Source organism: Crocodylus porosus, unplaced genomic scaffold, assembly GCF_001723895.1.
Source record: "Crocodylus porosus isolate Cpor-Errol unplaced genomic scaffold, CroPor_comp1, whole genome shotgun sequence".
Classification (NCBI taxonomy): domain Eukaryota; kingdom Metazoa; phylum Chordata; order Crocodylia; family Crocodylidae; genus Crocodylus; species Crocodylus porosus.
In genome coordinates this window covers 1,371,217-1,389,554 of record NW_017728919.1, presented here as the reverse complement: position 1 = coordinate 1,389,554, position 18,338 = coordinate 1,371,217, and the positions used below count along the sequence as shown (strand labels likewise).

The following is an 18,338-nucleotide window of genomic DNA, read 5'->3' as shown; positions in this document are numbered from 1 at the left end:
CTGGGGGCCCAGGGTAGTTTAAAGCTCACTGCCACAGTTTCCTGAACGCTGCAGTGCTGGAGACTAGAGACCCCCTCCTGCTGGGCACAAGCGTGTCATGTAACACAGCTTACTCCCATCTCAGTCATGCAACACTGATCAAGAAGGGCTCAAGGGGCTACAAAGTGCACGTACCTTTTCCCACTAGTCCTGGAATATCCCTAGGAAAAGAAAAAAAAGAGAAAGGAATTAGACATGAGTCTTTTTTTTAACTCCAAAGTAATCACAGAGCACTAATCATCACCTAGTGTAGGCTCTTCCACCATCATTAACTAATGGCAGAACAGGGAAGCTGCAGACGCGCAGAGTCTGTAATGTCAGACCTGGAAGTCCAAGGGCTCTTAGTGCTTTTACAAGCCCCAAGGTCACAAAGTGCAGCTCTCCTGCACAAGGGTGGCTCGAATTGTGCAGCCTTCAGCCAAGTGGCTGCGCTCTGGCCAAGGGCCTGCGAGTCAAAGGGACAGAAGCGAGGGCCAAAATGAAAGCAGCATTGAGCCAGGCCAGGACAACCTCTAGGCATGTGGGGGAGCCCACGCCAGGGCAGGGGATGCAAGCCGGACAGCTCTGCGACGCTGGGCATTTCTCGCATAGCCGGCATTCCTGCAGGACTCGGTCATGGCAAGAATTTCTGCTGCTTCAGATTTTGAAAAACAAAGGGGAAAAGAATGAATCAAGCGCACTTGATTCACGACACCGAGTGCAGTATTTCGACCCTACCCAGCTGGCCCAGCGCTAGAGGAAATGATTCTGAATGGGGTTGTCTGCCAGTTTTTAAGCAAAAAGTGCTAGACCAGAAATCTCTGCTCATCTGCATCTAGTGTAAATGGCTTTGTTGATCTCAAATCTGGGCTCTAGTTCGAAAGAGCCCCGTAGGCAGCCTGAAGCCAGACGAGAGCTGGAAAATCACAACCCCTGTGGCAAAGCAAATTAACCTCGGCTGGAACAAGTGACAGGGACAGCAATACAGGAGCCAGCCAGGTTTTCTGGCACGATGTTCAAGGATGCTGTGCAGCAGGGGCCGAGAGCAACAGGAAATTCACAGCCCATGATAAACTCCCTTAAACCGTGCTAGGAAAAGGGTGACCCTAAACCTGGTGACTGGAATTTTACCAGTCTGCTGGCATGGCTTACAGCAGAGACACGCCGGGATTGCCTGTCAGACATCAGCCGGCTATCCTGTGACAGGCCCGAGAGCTGCAGGACAGAGCTCAGCACCCCAGGCTTGAACTGTCCAGAGTCCATATTGCCTGACCCTCTTCCCCATCCACTCCACGAGCCCCTTCATTACAATCCTTTCACTGATCATTTTTAACTGGCATATTCACATGTCAAACAGGTTGTTGTCTCTAACGTGTGATGTTTTATATCTTTGCATTGCACACTGTCAGCATCTTACTGTAAAATAATCTCTCTCTCTCTCCCCCGCCCTGCCTGGGGAGACTGAAGTCCTCACGGGACGCTTCAAGAGTACCTGGGACTGGTACCTGTCTGGGAGGGGACGGGAACCGTGAATCCTGCACTCTACAAGGGGAGTTGGCTGAGGCGAACCTTGAGGTCCTTTCCTACCGCAGATACTTTTAATCTCAATTTGCAGTCTTGCCATTTAAAGCTCCTAACTGACCCCATTATAAAGGAGCCAGGCCAACATTTATAGCTCAGCAACCTGCACACGCTTGCTAACGTGGCAGGTGGCAGAAGATCAATGGCCTGTTTACCAGAATATCCATCTCCAATGGTGACAGATGCTGGATGCACCGCAGAGGAAGCCAACACTCTCTTAATCTGTGCCTAGCACCGTGATGCTGCAAGGTACTGCCATCGGGGATATGATGTCCCCCCGCAAAAGACCTCGGAGGAACAGGTTAGAAAGTGTCCAGGACATTTTACAAGTTAAGGATTAAACAACTGCTGCTCTGCACCGAGGCTGAGCGACCGCCTTTTCTGTCAATACTTGCCTGTGATAACAATACAAGATACAAGCTGCCTGAGCTTTGAAAATACAACTCCACTCATTTCACATTTGAAACTCTGCATAAGCACTGAAGAAATAAAGACCCAGCAGAACCAGGACCCCCAACCCTTGAGACTCAAGGCACAAAGACGAATATGCTGGCTTCGTTGGTTCAGGGACATATTTGGTACCTGGGTTGGTGTGAGACAAAAAGAAATAAAAAACTCTAAAACTCTGGGTGATACTTTTTATTAGACCAACTAAGAAATCACACAAAAAAATTATCCTTCTTTAAAAGGGGACTTTTACCATCTTTAATTTTCCCTGAGCCTGAAGAAGGGTACGTGCGCCCGAAAGCTCGCTAAGAATTTTTCCAACTATCCGAGTTGGTCTAATAAAAGATATCACATCTACCCAAAGAACCGCGTCTGCCTATGTCCTTAGATCAACATGGCTACAAGCAGCACCCGTGCAAAAAGAGACAGATTTTTTGCGATTTCTTAGTTGGTCTACTAAAAGGTATCATCTCTGAACCAAGAGTTTTGCATTTCTTTTTGGCTTCCTTGGGGGACGCACAGTCAAGACTTCAGCTGGCAAAGACCTCAGCGCTCAAGCAACTGGCGATACGGGAAACCGTACCACGCTGGGTTTGAAAAGGAACAACATGACAATCAGCTTGGGCCCACGGAAACCAACCGCGCAGCCAGTGACGGGCTGTGTTTGCAGCACTGAAGTCAGCACGTGACCACGGCCGCACGGGCTCTGCCAATGAGCTGGGAGCTCAGGTCCCTGGAGAACTATTACAACTTACTGCAAAAAAAAAGAGAGAGAAAAGAGTAGGCGGGGGGAAGAGGGGAAGAAAACAAAAATATTTGTAAAACTTAATGAGATTTTTCCACTACTGCTCCAGACTGGTTCTCGGGCACTTGGCCAGCCCTGCTTTAACAAAGCATGTGGCTCTCTCACAGCTACGTGCTTTAATGCTGAACAAGAGAGACAGGCTCGACCGGGCAGCTAAGCAACCGACCCTTTGATGCAGGAGGAAGGACGTCAATGGCTGCATCACTGCAGAGGCTCCGGGGTCGGGGAACCCTCCTACTACATATCGCTGCCCACACAGCGAGTGCAGCTCGCGGCTCCCAGCCTCCGTTGTATGGGCCCTGGGAAGGGAGGAGGAGGAGGGGGAGGAAGAGAAAACGCAAAGCATCACTTCTCACTGGAGTGAAAGGACAAGGCTGAATCACAGGCTTACACACTCGCGCTGGCAAGACGGGAGAGTGGCGGCCCTGGAAGGTACAGAGCCAACGCCGTGACAGCTTGAGCCACCGCACACTAAGTTAATTAGACACTGACGAACGCCGCGCAGACCGCCACAATGCACAGGCTTTCTGAGTCCCACCACGAGACCTTGGAGCTTGGCGAGCCAGAGATCCAAGTCTTCTGGGTCACCCCTGCTTTCGTACGCACAGAGCTGACCCGCAGGCCAAAGTCAAATGCACTTGGGCAGGATCAGATGACCACAGCAAGGTGGGCACCAGGAAGCATCTTGATGCCCACCTTGCTGGGGTCATCTGGCCCCAGCAGACTTTCCAGCTGGAGGGGCTGGACCCAATGATCTGTCAGGTCCCTTCTAGCCCCTAACATCTATGAAACGGGGTGGAGCAGAAAGTACACCCAGACAGGCGCTCAAGCGGGGACGGCTGCTAATGAGCCCGGCCAAGCAGGGCCGCATAACACCAGGCTGTTTCATGCAACTTCATTTTAATATAGGACCATTAAGTGCTTGTGCGAGGCGTGTTTTGCGACTGGCTCCCGACTGTCTGCAGAACTTAATTTAGGTGTAGGGAAGAGACAAGACTTCGCTGAACCAGGCGTGCAATTTCTAGCAATTTTTTTTTTTTTTTTACTATGAAAGCTAATTGTTGGTGCCTCTGAGGCTAAGAAGTTGTTAAAACAGGAACGGTAGTTTCATTTTAACCCGTTCTAACCTCCCAAGTGAACCTGTTTCTATTCCCACAGCCACAGCCCTGCAGCTCTCTCCGCTACGTAGAGCAATACGGTAGCAGGGACCCGAGCCGGTCGCTCCACATTTGCTCCGGGAGCATGAAGGGAGAGCAGCAAGAAGCCACGGTTGAGACTCAGAGTCCTGCTTCCCTTCACTTTGCCCCAGGCATCAGGTGCATCAGAGTCTGGGCCATGGTGGCTTGCTGGCATTTTCAAGGCAACCAAGTGGAGCCGTGGGAGAGCGAGACATTCACAAGTCATCCCCAAAAGTTTGAGGAGTGCTGCAGAGACAGCATTCACAGATGACCGTAGCCTTCATCTTCCTCTCGTGGGACAGATCCCCTACACGCAAGGCAATGCAGAGCATTCACCGCCCAACGGCTTCATTCCCAAACCATGTCACCTCTGCTACGCCACGGCTCTGTCTGGAGCAAACTAGAACTGGTGCAGGAGCCTACCATGTGAATAATGCCCACGAGGGCTGAAAATACTCCCCGGGTTGGAGAAAGCCTGAATTTTGCTTATGGACAATTAAACGTGGTTTTCATACTATGCCTTAGAATGCATAACTCGCTGCTCCAAGCTAAGGATGCTGACCTAAGCTCCCTTCCACTGCTGGCCTAGTGCTTTTTACTGTCGGGTTGTTCCTGAGTGTTGAAGTGCAAGATCCCCAAATACGAAGCATTGTAAGCGGGTGGAGAAGAGAGGAGCGGGGCTAGTTGCCACAGGACAGGGCCCCAACTTAGGGAAAAGTTTATTCTCGGGATGTGTGTGCTAGGACTCAGCAAAGACAAAGCAACGTATCAGCGGTCTCTTCAGCTGGTCTATGCAGAAAGAGATTTAACAGCAAGCACGGGCACCCCATCTCAGCTGTCTAACAAGGGGCTCCCAAAATGCAAAAGCAAAGGGTGCGTATACCCCCAGCAGCCGCTTGTCTCAGAAGGGAGGGATTTGTCGATGCACGCTCAATGGGTCTTTGCTCCACTAAAATGTTAAATAACATCCCATGGAGAGCCACTCTTATTACAAAATAAGACTTAGGAAGCACGTGGGAGAACGTGACGGCTTTCCATCTGCTCGGCCCCCAGAGGAGAGCTGCCTGCAGAAGAAACGGTTTTCCGAGAAGCCCTTGGTCCAAAAGTGAAAGCAAGTTGTGGCGCTGGGCACAGAGCTACCGATAAACCCCTCTGCTGGGGTTTGACAATGGTGGGAAAATGCCCATAGAGCAGCTCCTTTCCGAGTCCACCTCCCCACCTCCTGCACCTGCAGCAGAATGGGGGGCTGCTCGGGTTTGCTAGGGCGGCTGACAGCGGCTTTGACGTTAATCATTTTTGCTGCTGAAAACCACCTGGGAGACCAGGCTTTAACCTGTGGGCTCTTGCTCTCCTCCTCCTCCCACCCCCGCTCCGGGATCACCGTCAGCCCCAACCTCAGAGCGTGCGTGAGGGCTGCCTACGTTCGGCAGCTGAGCTGCTGAGGGGAGCGAGTGGTGCTGCCCGCTGCGGTGCATGGGGGCGGCTGTGCCCTGGGCATGCTGGCCCCGCAGCCAGGCACCTCCCTTTTGCAGCAGAAGGTAAATGAAACTACAAACTGCACGGTGTCAGTTCAGCACATCGTAGATGGCCTGAGAAGAGGAAAAGGGATGTGGAGGGTGGCTTGGGGGTTGGGGCGGAGATTAAACATGCATTAATGGGGAACTCCTATGGATGCTGCACTTCTAAATCCACAGCATGCCTTGGAAGGTCTCTCCTTCCCCCTGGAAGCTCGAAAAAGCCCCCCCGTGCTCTTCTCCTCGGGCACTCTGGAAGTCTGGGAAGCGTCCAAATACAGCATCAATGAGCCCAGCCTAATGCACAGTCGTATGGGACACAACGCTTTCAACTCTGGGGAATGGGCACCTGGCACCCCCCAGGACCAAGCCCCTGGGCACAACCAGAAGCTCGAACTTGTCCACGAGGGCATTTGGTGACAAACCAGGCCAAGGTGGGAGGAAAAGTTTAAGAAGAGAGTCTCAATTCTTCCTGTGCCTCTTGCAGTTTCTGATCATTCTGCAAGAAAGAAACTCTTTCCTGAAAGAGGGAAAAGCTGTAAGAGGGGCAGCTTTTAGCGAGGTTTCGGTGCAACGCTGGGAACTCCTGGACACAGCTGGTCCTTTGGGCAAAGCAGAAGTCAACCCTCGGAGACCAGGCCCACAGTGTCGAAAGAGACAACAGCTGTCCCAGCTCCTCCTTTTCCTGCCCTCTTGCTAAGACCTGATTTCAGATTTGAGTAGCTGCAGTTCAAGGCGTGGGGAGCCGAGGAAGAGCTGGTAAAGGGAATGTCCCAGATAGCATTTCCTGCTGCTAGACAATGAGCCCGAGGGAAAGGTAAAACGAGATGCAGAACCTGGGATGCAAAGCCAGGTAGATTAGTCACCGGAGACTGAAAACACAGCAAATATATTTAGCGCGGGCACCGCTTCCCCTCCTCCCGCACACTCACACAAGGGAGTTCAGTCTTCTGCAGACATTACGTGCGCAGCAGCTCAACATGAAGTGTTAAAGTTATACGAGGTAAAACTAATTCCCTGATGCAGAATGCAATTGTGCTGACGCCGGGTAGCCCTATGGGCATCACCGAGGCAAAATGAGCAGGTTAAGAGAGGAAGGAGACTAGTGGACTCATGGCCTGGACTCGCAGTGTTCGGTGTGGAGTGATGGTTAAATGCTGCTCCATGCATATTCATCAGCAAAGAAAGAAACCTTATAGGACTCTGCGCTAGCGAGACACGTCTATTCTGACCCAGGCAGGCAGACAAACACTGGAGCCTCCCGCTACTTATTCAGTGTATGCGGTTTTGGCATTTGTTTCATATTGCCATCTTAAGGCAATGTCGTCGCCAGAGAGAAGAGCTTCAAGGCCACCAGGTAGCATAGTAAATGGACACGGGACATGGTTTGAACTTGTCCACGAGGGCATCTGTGGTCACTACAAAGGCCCCACAGGTATAGGTTTGAGGCACGGGGACACTGTCCAGTGTGAAAATGGTGGAGAAGTGCCCAGTAACAGCATGGACAGTGAAATCCTGGTTGACTGACTGTTGGGTCAGAGATGATGGGGTGACTGACTGATGCTTGTGCTGACTATTCTCCATGCCCTTGAATTAGTAAGGATAAATCAGAGGGTTTTGAAAGGGTGGACCGTGCTGGGCATCTTGAGGGAAGCCGAGTTACTGGTGGGTGGCATATGCCCCAGTGCACTGGCAGGGTAGGAGTATCCCGAAGTCTGGCTAGTAAGTTTGCTTTAGTAGGCTACTCCTTGTTTTGCTTTTTAAAGCAGTTTTCTGGAGATGTGATTTAAACTTTTCTCTGTGCTGAAAGCAGCTGACTTGGGTTGCCGGCAGGACCAACTGCCTGCGGTGCAGGGGGCTGCAGGGGCAGAGCCGTGAAGCAGGAGGGAAGCCGGCCAAGCTCGACAGCGCTGTGCAGAACTAGGTTACTCTGGGCGTGCCAGTTCCTGAATGGGATGCGGCAGAGACGCCTTGGCGTGGCGTTGCGGACACGTTAATTAGCTCTGATGAAAGGCAGGGCTAATTAGCTCCTCTTTGGGCATGGTGCCACACGAACACAGATGCACAGCCCCAGTTCTGGAGCTGGGGCACACTGAGCCAGCTTGGGCCTCTCTGCAGCACATCTGGCAGGAGGATGGAGGACAAGTACTGCCGGGTGCAGAGGACCCCGTTCTGCTGCAAATTCGTTTGCCTACAGCATCTTTGCCACAGGGATGGCCCAGGGCTGCAGTGGCTGGCAGTCCCAGCGTAAGCACGGCCTCTGCAGAATACGGTCTGCAGCATTTCCTAGCCTGCTTGCCCATAAGCCCATGACTGGCAGCGAGTCTGCTGGTTGCAGACGCTCCCCTGTGCTGTGGGCATAGTGAGCAGTAGGCATTGCATGGCACCATGCCTTTACAGATTTTGCAAAAGGACTAATGATCACACAGCCTCCGCACACAGAAATATCACCAGCCCGGTCCATCTGCAGCACCGCAAGCCCAAGCAGTGAACAGGGCCACAGCAAGGTGGCAGGGAGATGTACAGGCCTAAGCCACTCTGAAGAAGCGCATGGCATCTCATGGGGCTAAAGCAACCCAAACCTGCTGCCCTGTGCCTCTTCAGTCTCCAAAAAAGCTCTCACCCAGGGAAAGCAGGAGAGCAGGATTGCCCAGTCTGCAGCAACTCGTGGGGAGAAGCACGAGTCACGGGTGAGGAGAACTTGGCAGGGAGACTGGGAAGCAAGCACTATGCCCGGGATGCCGGCTGCAGCGACGGCATCTCTGCTGCTTGCTCCCTCGAGAGTTTGCCGGCTGAGTTCCCAAACCCTGGAAACCTGCTCGATTGCCTTGCACATGGTACATGAACACCTTGGTGCTCTTTCTCTGGCGATTATTCTATAGCTGAACCCTGGGGGCGCGCACACGGCTGGAAGATAAACACCCTTTATATCAAATGAATCAGCATCACTCAGCACAGGCCCTAGCTGCTGTGATAAAGCAGAAGGCTCATTTTCTGAAATGTCAGAGTAGGAGTCTGGAGCTCATGAATGAGCGACTGAGTAGTCAGAGGGGAGGTGAGCACTGTGTGTGAGCAAGTAAGGTGAGTCCCAAATTCAGGGGCTGTCTGAAGATCCTAAGGAAAATCTTAAATAGGCTTTGTTAGTAAAAATGTGCTTCACTTGGTTGCAGAAGGCAGGCTGCCTTGTGTGGAGTCTGTAGAGGCAGCTGGTACCCAGGACACGCCACCCCCTCACATGGAATTGGCCCTATTTCATACCAGGTTAGAAACTCGGCATTTTAATATAATGCCACTGTTTCATCTTGTGCTACTGTCCTAACAGGATGCTGGAGCTCTCCAGAGCATGAACGCTGCTGAGAAACATCAGCTCCTGACTGCAAAATGCAGGGTAGGACAGGTTTTTCGTGAGGACTCCTTCAGCCCTGCAGAAGATGCAAGTGAAGGGAAAAAAAATTCTATTTAAATAAAAATGGGCTAAGATCGGACAACCAGCCCTGGAGCAGAAGAGGACAGGAGAAGCCAGTCTGGCTTTGTTGGAGGAGCCACACCAATGCCCCCACCTTCCCCCAACTCAAAACCAGGCCCAGCTGCCACCCCCCTGCTCAGCAGGCGCCAGTGAAGGCCAAGAAGATGACCCCCGCCTCCCCACCCCATTTATCCCATCGCATGATGCATGCTTTATCCCACAACCGAATTGCTGGGAGCAGCTCCACGCTTCCTTACTCCCATGCAATCCCAAGTCAAGATCTGATGCTGACTTCGAGTTGTGGTAATTTAGGAGCTGTGTGGCACTAGATCAGCATGCCTGCTTAGACCCAGGAGACAGGGGATCGGGCCCCCTAACACTGAGGCTCACACTAACAGAGCACCACAGCAGAAAGTGCCACCTGCAACATGGCAGGACTGGGCAACCAGCTTCCCTCGGGGTTCACGGCTGGAACAAACCAGTGCCAGTGCTTCTGCAGAAATCGAAGGGCTCCAGTGGGGATACTGTTGTCCTAGGACAGGCAGAGCGAGCACCAGGTGCCAGAGGCTCTGGGTTTCCAAATGACACAAGGCTTGTGGAGTTAAAGCATGCACAAAAATGACTGTAGCAAAAAGCTGAGCTGCAACACAAGTGGAGCAGGACTGATGGCTGCAACCCCGGTGGGTCTGACATCCTTTAGATGACAGAGGTCATTTAAACAACCCAAAGTCCTGTTAAGAAACTCCTGCCACCCGGCGTGGCCTGCAGAAACCAAAGCCACACCTGGCGAATACTGAGGAAGGTGCTGCACTCCATCTGATTTCCCTTTGCGTTGAACAGATTTCTTTCTAGATTCAAACAGTCCCGTCATGTAACAGTTAAAAATAAGCCTTAGACAGATCGTGGCAGACTCCAGCGTGCAGACAGATAAAGCACAGACACATTTGATAGGACTCTTGAAATCCTCGAAGGGAGGAGGGCGCTGCAGGAATGCAAAGTGGCTAATTGAACTGCTTTAATCAAGCTCCGCAGTATCACTGAAGGAGATACTATCTCTCTGGCACAGAGAGGTAAAACTGAGGCCATGCGGTTACTTGAGGACACAGGCACATCCAGAGCAAACGGATAGGAAGGAAGAAAAAAAACAAAACAAAACCCCTAACCTTGCACGTCCTGTTTCTCAGACTCCTGCCCCATCACCTCCAAGCCAGATCCACATACAGCGATAGTTCAACGTGCACCTTTATGTGAGCAGGTGTGGGCACATGGCCATTTCTACTTGACGTGCCAAAACCCAGGTGCACCGAGTCCTGGAAGGCAACCTCTTCCCAGCCAACAAGAACGTGGGCAGCGAGTCCAAGTCGAGAGGAGAGAAAGGTCAAACGAGGGCAAACACGGCTACCTTTTCAAAGAGAGCAGGAAAGGTGACTTGGTCATAAGCTGCAAGTGCCAAAATGTGTCCACCCTGGTGCTATTGGCACTCATGTGCATTAGTAAGGCTCCTGGGAGGATATCCCAGGTGTTTTGGGGGAAGAAGCTGCCGTTTCTTCTTGGCCACGGGGGAATTGTAGGAAGGCACCCGCAGATTTGTTTCCACTGGAGTGACTCTGTGTCCATACCAGCGCCTGGCTGTGTTCCTGCAATCCAACTGAATGTTACCCTTTACCTCCTACCAAGCCAGCCAACTAGAGCTAAAAGTACCCCTATGCCAGCGTGGAGAGTTAGGGGCAACACTAACTCAAGTTAACTGAAGGGTGGCTAAGACAAGCCCGTAGGCTAGCCAAAGTTACACCCAGACTGCCGACAAGCTGAGCTGGGTGAGCTTAAGCCTACTGCAAAGCTGCGTGGCCTTGTCTACTGCTAAAATTGGTGCCAAACCAAAAGGCATTGTCCACAGAAAGCAGCCCAAGGTTTGCAAAGCTTTCCAGTGCTCGGAGCCCTTAAGGACACAGGCCAGACAGACACAAATTCAGCAGGATTACAGACTGGCGGAGGGGGAGGGCTGAGGGATCTAGCCCAATGGCAAAAAAATATTAACTCCATTCTCACATACGCGCTTGCAGACAGATGCCAGCCCTCTCGCCGGCAGGTGCCACGTTCCCAGCTTCGCAGCTGGACGGCCAGAATACGGCTCAGGGCTCCAAGCACCGTGTTACTCACTCGACTATTAGACTGCAGAGGCCTCTTTGTGGAATAGGAAGTCCAGTTGGTTTAAAAGAAAAGAAAACTAGCAGATACTAAAAGGCAGAGTGAAATTCAATAGCCTCAAAATGAAACCAAATGGCTTAATATCATGCTCACTGTTCCTAAAAGGGTTGCTGTGGGTAATCCCCGCTCGGCAAATCCCACCATGAAGATCTCTCTTTCTCAGAACCGGGCTGCAGACCCCTCTACCCAATGGTCAGTCCCCACCCACGTGCCACAGTGGTATCAGATACCAACTTGTCAAATCAGAACGTGATTTAATATGGAAACTTTCCCATCCATTCTCTTTTCAGCCCTTCTGGTTTCACAAGTTACCACTGAAACACAGTTCAAGCACGGTGGGTTTACACAGCCAAAAAGCAAGCTGTCATCTTCTCAGTCCCTGAGTTGAGAGCCTCGTTTGCCTGGCAAGGTCTGCTAAAAGTTTTGTTTCAGGCATTTGATATTCAGCCATTGATCTGGCACCTGGGCCAAGTGAGACGCCACTGCATTTGGCTTCTATTCTACCCAGGAGAGCACACAAAACATCAACAGGCTCTCCCTATGCCTGAAGAAGGGTGTTTGTGCTTGAAAGCTTGCAAAGAACATTTTTTTCAATAATTTAGTTGGTCTAATAAAAGATATCGCACCTACCCAAAGTACCTTGTCTGCCTGTGCCACTGCAACAGCACATGACCAACACAAGAGTCTCCAGACAGAGAGGATCAGAAATAACACCCTATTCATGGATAGTCCCTGAGCTAGGACTTAAACCCACTAATACCTTGGCAAGAAAAGTTCTCAAACTGGAGTAAAAAACCTATGCTGCCAAAAAAAACCCTTTTTTTGCTTTCCTACCACTGAAATGCAGAAGGTAGCCAGAAGCCGCGTGGCACCTGTCTGTGCTGCCATGCTGAGGATGGCACACCACCACTGTGCTCCCAAAGCAAAACTGCACTGGCATGCAGTGTCTGGTCTGAAGACCTCAAAGCTCAACGGGAGAGATCTTCAGCTAATGCAAACCTGCACAGCCCCTCATACCTGCTTTCAGGACAGCATTGGCTGAGGAATGGGATGGATGCATTTATGCACTCCGAGACCCCTTCACCTTACCACAGTGTTAAGCCACTATTGTACCTCATGGAATGGGTAAATCAACCCCACTTTCACACAGCCAGCGAAGCCAGGACAAAAAGGTTTCAGTTGGCGTGCGCTGCAGAGAGGATCAGTTGCAAACTGAGGTTTCAGAACATTTTTGAATCTGTCAGGTGGGCCAGCAGGCAGAAAGCACTGGCCTTGGGCCGTTCCTGCTAAAGAGAGGGCTACACAGTGCGATGCTGTCAGCGCCAGGGTCAGAGCTGATGCGTGATGCTGACAGCACTCACAGCACAAAGCGCGAGAAAAGGCAGTTGGGTAACAGAATTTTAAATTGAAGTATCCAGAGTTGAACGCGTGGCTTACAATGTACGTTTTCCATGCATCGGGACAGGTGAGTGAAAGAGAAGTATTATAGGCAAGTATTTGACCAGCCAAGAGGATGCCACGCACCACGTTGTTTTGTGCACTTGCCTACTTTGGGGACCGAGGGTGGCCTTGCAGCTGAGATGATTAGCTATGAAACAAGATCCCTCTGCCGTGCTGGGATCTATTTGCTAGATAGCTCAAGGCTCCTTCTGAAATAAATCACCCAGCTGATCTGCAGGGGCTGTCATTAGATCCAGTTTTAGTCTGACCTTTAAAACAGATCACTGCTGGGAACTGGGGGCAAGATACCCCCACGTGACCAGGCAGATCCCTTGGGCTCCCATGCTTGGTGCAGAACACAGACGTTACAGAGATCTGATCCTGGCCTTCCCCCGAGGCACCACGCTACGCAGCCCACGGTGATCCACTGCCCTGCCAGCCACCACCAGCAGCCTCCGCAGTAGCTTGTTCACAAGTTAAAAAAAAAAAAGAAAGAAAGAAAGAAAAAGCCCAATTTCTCTGCATTAAGGGGATTATTACGAGCTGGCTAAGGAAGTCCCCTCCTAGCTGACCGCTCTCCTTGCCCCTCTTGCACAGAGCTCGGTGAACCTGGGGAGCGGTTTGTCTTCACTCTCCATTTGTCATCCTTGCTCAAAGAGCACATGAGTCAGAGGCTGTGCACCACAGATGCCACGCGCTCCATTTGGGAATATTAGCAACTCTGCAGAACAAAGAAGCAGCGAAAAAAATAAATCCCCATCCGTCGGCTCCCAATCAGCTCCTCCAGTAAGTGCCTGGTAAATGTCACTGGTTTTAAACTTCGCATAAACATCCACTTTCCAGATTAACTCCTGAACGCCTGGGTGCGAGCACACGCCGGCTCCAATACAAAGGTCATCGGCTAAACAAACTGTGCAACGCCACTGGCATTAAGTGGCGACCTCTGTCAGCTCGGCCTACAGACATATCGTAAAGAGGAAAATGGAGTTGCTGTCATTCCCCTGGCAAAAGAAAATAGCCGCTATGACATTGCTATATATGGTCTTGCAGGGGAAGTAAAAGTTACTTCTTCAGAGCTAGTGAAGGTGGAACTGGTAGGAAATGCAGACTACTAAGCAAGGCAGACCAGACACACAAAAAAAGTCTGCGTCCAGTTTTATCAAGTCACAAGTTTCAGAGTCGTTAGGGGCTAGAAGGGACCTGACAGATCATCGGGTCCAGCCCCCTTGCACTTGGGCAGGTTTGACCCAGAAAGAGAAATCTGGCCTACAAGCCAGCGCTTACCGACTTGACTTTGCCCTGCAGACCAAAGGCATTAATTTGCATCTTATAAAACATATTACTTTGCATCTTATAAAACACGTTCATTTGCATCTTATAAAATACTTTTCTAGTAGTATTATTGCATAAAAGGCATGAGTCTGGGTTTCCAGCCGGAATGTTATAATCAGGGCTTATCTATACACAAGTGGCAGCAAAGTCTCTGCTTATGAAGACAGTCAGCACGTCATGTGAAGAGCCCGGGTGTGGACCATCTTCAAATTGCATTTGAAATAGCTGATACCCATTTACCTTAATTGAACTGGCTTGGGAGGCTATTCCAGGGCTCAATGTCCCCCAACTTCAGCACATGGAAGGAAGCAACTCTATGGAGCAAAACTGCATGTGATTAATGCAAGTAACAAACCTTGGGGCTGGCAAGTTTGGAGAACAAACCAAGCCTCCGTAACATGTGGGCTATTTTGAAGGCTGGCTCTGGTGCTTTGTGCGTGGACATGTGTATTTTATTACCTCAGATGAATCCAAAAAGCAGCGTGACCCAGTTTTGGAAGGAGGGACAGCTTGTCTATTCCCGATACAAAGAGAGTCAGCTGTGGCTCAGACTGTTCTGAGCAGAGGCAGAGCGGAAGCCCCCCTTTGTGGGCACACAGTGCTGACAGCAGGGCTGTAGCACACAATAGGCAGCTCCTCTCCCGTCAGCCGGCTCTGCTCGTGCTACGCTTCTACATGAATGCTTGCAGCGAATGGAACGGCGATGCCACCCCCGAAACACCCAAGCGATCCAGCAGGCAGGCTGGCTCTGCCAGGTACAGCATCACGGCAGAAAAACAATTCATTCTTCCCTTGCAAATGCCGGCTGCTTCTGGCTTTGCAGAGGTGAAGTGTTTATTCATGACAAAACCCCTAATCGTAATCAGGAGACTGGAAAAACAGGAAGTTGAAGAAATGCAGGAGCAAAAACATAACAAGGAAAAGGTCAGAGCAAGGAGAGTGGAAGGCAGGCAAGAGCAGTGGGAGATGGAGATGAGCCCCAGGAAGGCCAGGCTCAGACCGCCACAGTCCCTGCCCAGACAGGGAGTCAATCAGAAAGCAATCCCTGGCCAGGATGAAACCCAGCCAGGAGGCTCTGTGTTCTGCTCCTGTTCACGGCTGTGGTGGAGGCCTCATAACACAATCCAACCGTCTCAGAAGACAATTGAGGGAATGCAGTTAGCCAGCTAGACAGTCAGAAGGGGACTCCACCCATCTGGAGGCAACAGCTCTAGGGGTATGAGCTGAGTAAGACCAGGAAATTGCCCTCCTGCCTCCTATGCTGTGCCCCACCATTGTCGTCCTTCGGTACATCCCCCCACAGCATCCTCCTGTGCCTCTTTCCCTGCAGCTGAGCAAAAGCCGGAGCTCTCTTTGCAGAGAGTTTCAAACCTTCACAGACTAATGATGTGAGTCAGCTGCAGGGGAGGGTGGCCGGCAAAGAGTGGTGCCACCTGTGACCAGCCCTGGAGGACAGTGCAGTGCTCTCGCCCCAGGCCATCCAGCCTACCACTACAACAGTGCTAGGCACAGACCATTCACTCAAGGAATTAAACCAGGCTTTGCACTGCAATTCTCACAACTCCAGGGCTTGGAAATGCAAGTGCTACATTTACCTTCCTGCTCTCTGAACCCTTTGCAGCACCAGTTCAGCACAGGCCAGGTGCATCCCGCAATTACAGACACAAGTGCTGCTGGGCCTGTTAGCTACACACAACCCAGTCGCTGTTCACATGCAGCTACCTCTGAGGAGGGATGAAACTAGAAGCCCTAGAAAGCAAGCAGAGCAGCAAGGGAAGTGTTGGGAAACTCTGGATAAGAGGCTGGAGATGTTGAGCTGAGTTCAAGAACTAGAGGTCACAACATGAAACGAGTAGGTGGCAAGTTTAAAACCAACACAAGGAAGTTTTTTCACCCAGTGTGTAGTTAAAGTGTAGAACTCGTGGCCACCAGATGTGGTGGAAGTGTAGAGTTTAACCAGATTCAAAAAGGGACCAGACACAGGCTTGGAAGACCATGGGAGTGAGGGGCATGGCCTCTGAATGAGAATGTCCTAGACCTTAAATGCTGCTCTAGGACATGCTTAAACCCTGCAAGTGGGAGAGGAACAGCAGAAAAAGCCCTGGCCCTACACAGGTCACTCTCCCTTTCAGCACCCGCTGTGTGACACAGGAGACCGGACAAGATGCACCTATGGTCTGAGCCAGTAACTGGCACTTTTTACACTCTTATGAGAAAAGTCACGTGCATGGTCAAATCCAAGAACGTGCAACCGTAAGTGCTGTGCAGCTAGGCAGCCCAGACCCCCAGATAAAGTCTGTCCCCGCCATGCCCTGAAGAAAGGTAAGGAGGGCACAGCACCAGGGCAATTCATTTTCTCCCAAGCCAACCCTGTTTCTTAAATGATAAGATCCAGGTGCACCAAAACACAGGACAGCAGTGCGGCTCAGAGAGAACAGCCGCAAAAGGGGTTAAAGATAGAGCAGGTGTTCGAGAAGCAGCTACACTTTAGTGAATGAGCATCCACGGAGGCCGTCATGTTTCAGGAAGCATCGAGTGTTTGATCAGGAACTGAATCTGATTCTTGGTTTCAGCCCTGCTTCCTGTCCCACAGAAGGATGGACACGCCGGGTGGCGCACAGAAGTGAATGCCTTGCCTTGCCTTGCCGAGTAGCGGGTCCCTCCAGCTGACTGCAGAGCAGCATGGGACGTGGCGCTTGAAGTCAGGGGAAGGGAAAGCAATCCTGGGGAGGCAGGCCTTTCTGAAGAAGGGGAATGGATGCTAACTGGATTAGGGATCTACCCACAAGCCCAAATGGATTCTGCCCTGACAAGGCTCTTCTGCAAAGGGATCAGAGATCTGCAAACACTTCCAGCTTCCTTTGGAGGAATCACCATTCTCCTCCCCTTCCCTTGGCCCCACACAACTGTCCTGCCAGGCGGCAACTTCTCCCTTGCCCAGGATGACCAGAATCCAGCTTCCACCCCAAGAGGCAGCCAATGCTGCTTTCTAGAAAAGGGACATCTAAACCATACTGCAAGACTGCACCCAGACCTAAATCTCTGAAGGCCTGGATTGATTTTAGCCCCTTTGGTTAAGACCGGCCTCATGAAATCCAGTTCTTCCCTCTTCATCATCTTCTCCTCCCATCTGCAATTGCTGATTATATGCATTTAGCAGAATTTGCAGATTCACTACAATCTGACTGTAAGCGCTGCTCACCCAACATCAAGGTCGCATCCTGTCATCAGCAGGGGACTGCACAATTGTTGTCTCAGGAGGAGGACGGGCAACGCTCGTTCGTAGAGAACGTGGTTCCTGATACACGCTTGCAGCACAACTGCGTACTGGAGGCGCGGCTGCTCTCCCAAAATCAGCCCAAACCAACTACACGAAACATATTCCAAACCACCGAGTGACAACTAGACACAGCTTCGTCATCTAGGACCAGCAGCACGACACTCAGCACACCTGACAGACTGCCTCCACCGCTGTTAGTTATTGCAGGTCAGGGCCTTGCAGGATGAAATGGGCTAAGCACGAGCATGGATCCTGCCAGACTGAAAGGCTCACCATGAAGCCTAGCCACATGTCCAGCCGCTGCTCATTTTTCCCTGCAGCAACTCTTTTAGCATTCCTACAGGTGCAGATTTAACCCAGCAGCTGAATTTCCAGTGCAAAGAAAAGCTTACGCACAGCCCAGCCATCGTCGCCCTGCATGGTTTATTCCAGCAACCCCCATTCCAAGCCCTGGAACAGCCAAGTCTTCCAGTGCCCTTGAAATAACAATAAAAAAAATATGCACTGTGCAGCTTGGATTCTGTAAGCCAAGAAGGTAAAACCCGAATTACGGCTTCATTCTATTTTCCTACCCAGGTGACAGCTACTTGGCACTGACAGTGGATACCGTGATGGGCTCTTTGGCCACGTCAGTGCTATCTCAGCCCCACGCCAGGGTGCAATGAGGCAGAGAAAGCTGTGCTCACTCCTTCCCAAACCCAAAGTCCAGGTGGGATAAAATGGGCTGAGCGTGAGCACTAATTCTGCAGGACTAAAATGCTTGCTCCATGGCCTGGCCACCCTAGAGTTCCCCCTGCAACAGTATGAACGAGCCCTCCGCAAGGTGGAGATTTCCACCGGTGCCCACCCAAGCAGCGCCCTACAGCACGTGCCTCCTGCACTGTTCCCTGGCACGGGACGGGGGCGGTGTAGAATTGCCCTTTGCAAACTACCCATGCAGGGAAACAAAACCGTTCCCAGAGAGACTATGGCTGCATCATACGCTGGGGCTCCGAGCGTGCTGGGAAAGGGCACATAGGCTCCAAATTTGAGGGTATTACACCGGGGACAACCTGGATGCCCCCAGGCC

General features: G+C 51.4%; 1 protein-coding gene across 2 annotated transcripts in view; it reads right to left on the bottom strand.

Moving 5' to 3' along the window:
- GNG7 (G protein subunit gamma 7) overlaps nucleotides 1–18,338 on the bottom strand; it is a 77,749-nt gene that overhangs the window by 30,654 nt on the left and 28,757 nt on the right. Inside the window, exon 2 of one of the 2 annotated variants that reach the window (XM_019538305.1) lies at nucleotides 175–200. The exons of the other annotated variant lie outside the window; for it this stretch is intronic. The gene's annotated coding sequence lies outside the window, so the exon portion shown is untranslated. The remainder of the gene's footprint in view (nucleotides 1–174; nucleotides 201–18,338) is intronic. 2 annotated transcript variants of the gene reach the window in all.